Source organism: Alexandromys fortis, unplaced genomic scaffold, assembly GCF_014885135.2.
Source record: "Alexandromys fortis isolate MF-2015 unplaced genomic scaffold, M_Fortis_MF-2015_v1.1 scaffold_444, whole genome shotgun sequence".
NCBI classification, from domain to species: Eukaryota; Metazoa; Chordata; class Mammalia; order Rodentia; family Cricetidae; genus Alexandromys; species Alexandromys fortis.
Genome location: NW_026068318.1, coordinates 191165 through 192652, shown reverse-complemented (window position 1 = coordinate 192652; position 1488 = coordinate 191165). Strand labels below are relative to the sequence as shown.

Here is a 1488-nt window from a genome sequence, read left to right as displayed (position 1 = left end):
TAGTGTGAGATTTCTTTGTTTTTTTTTTTTAATGTGGACACTTAGTTCTATGAACTTTCTGCTTAGCACTGCTTTCATAGTGTCCCATAAATTTGGGTATGTGTGTCTTTATTTTCATTGAATTCAAGGAAGAATTTAATTTCTTTCTTTATTTCTTCCTTGACCCAGGGGTAGTTCAGTAGATGACTGTTCACTTTCCATGAGTTTGTACTCTTTCTGGGGGTAGAATTGTTGTTAAATTCTAACTTTATTCCATGGTGATCCAATAAGACACAGGTGGTTACTACAATTTTTTGTATCTGTGGATATTTGTGTTGTTGCCGAGTATATGATCAATTTTCAAGAAGGTTCCATGAGATGCTGAGAAAAAAGTATATTCTTTTCTATTTGGGTGGAATGTTTTATAGATGTCTATTAAGTCCATGTGATTCATTACCTCTGTTAGTTCTCTTATTTCTCTGTTAAGTTTCCGTGTGGTTGACCTGTCCATTGGTGAGATAGGAGTGCTGAAGTCTCCTACTATTAGTGTGTGGGGTTTGATGTGTGCCTTGAGTTCTAGTAATGTTTCTTTTTCATATGTGTGTGCTTTTATATTATGGGCATAGATATTCAGGATTGAGACTTCATCCTGATGAATTGTTCCTGTTATGAGTATAAAGTGTCCTTCTCCATCTCTTATGATGGATTTTATTTTGAAGTCAATTTTGTTATATATTAGTATAGCCAAACTCACTTGTTTCTTAGGTCCATTTGATTAAAAAAACTTTTCCCAACCCTTTACTCTGAGGTAATGTCTGTCTTTGTGGCTGAGGTGTGTTTATTGTAAAAAACAGAATGTTGGATAAAAATAGGGAACGCTTCACGAATTTGTGTGCCATCCTTGCCCAGGGGCCATGCTAATCTTTTCTGTGTCGTTCCAGTTTTAGGATATGTGCTGCCAAAGCGAGCACTGTATTTTCCTTTTATAATCAATTCAGAGACCTCTACCAAATGAGTTTCTAACTCTTTACTCAGTTTATGTGGTAAAAAGACTTATTTGAAGATAATGTTTTTTCTGCATTAATATTCCATAAATAATATGCTTAGTGGGTAAAATAATCAGAAGGTAATAAAACTCTGGATTCAAATGATCCAGATGTACATCTTGTAATTTTTTTCCACCAATTTCTCTCGGCTTCAGCTGATAATTCTCTTGGAATATTTAAGTCCTGGTTCCCATCTAAGGTTTTGAACAAATTACTCAGCTCATCATTTTCACCCCAATAGTAAGCCAGATATTAAATAGTAAATTTCTACTAGCAATCTTCAAAAGTCATTAAGAGTCTACAATTGATCTCTCCTTGTTTGCACCTTTGAGGGTCTGATTTTTTTGTTGACCTTTTCTATATCCTAAATAATTAATAGAATCTCCTTTTCATATCTTTTAAGGAGTAATTTGTAATCTCAAACAAGGCAAAATATTCTTTACATCTACAAACAATCTTTCTA

General features: G+C 33.7%; 1 non-coding gene across 1 annotated transcript; it reads right to left on the bottom strand.

The window, feature by feature from the left end:
• Window positions 1-843: 843 nt before the first annotated feature.
• Window positions 844-950, bottom strand: LOC126495138 (U6 spliceosomal RNA). The gene has a single exon (XR_007590111.1). It is a non-coding gene; the product is annotated as a U6 spliceosomal RNA (small nuclear RNA).
• Window positions 951-1488: the final 538 nt, after the last annotated feature.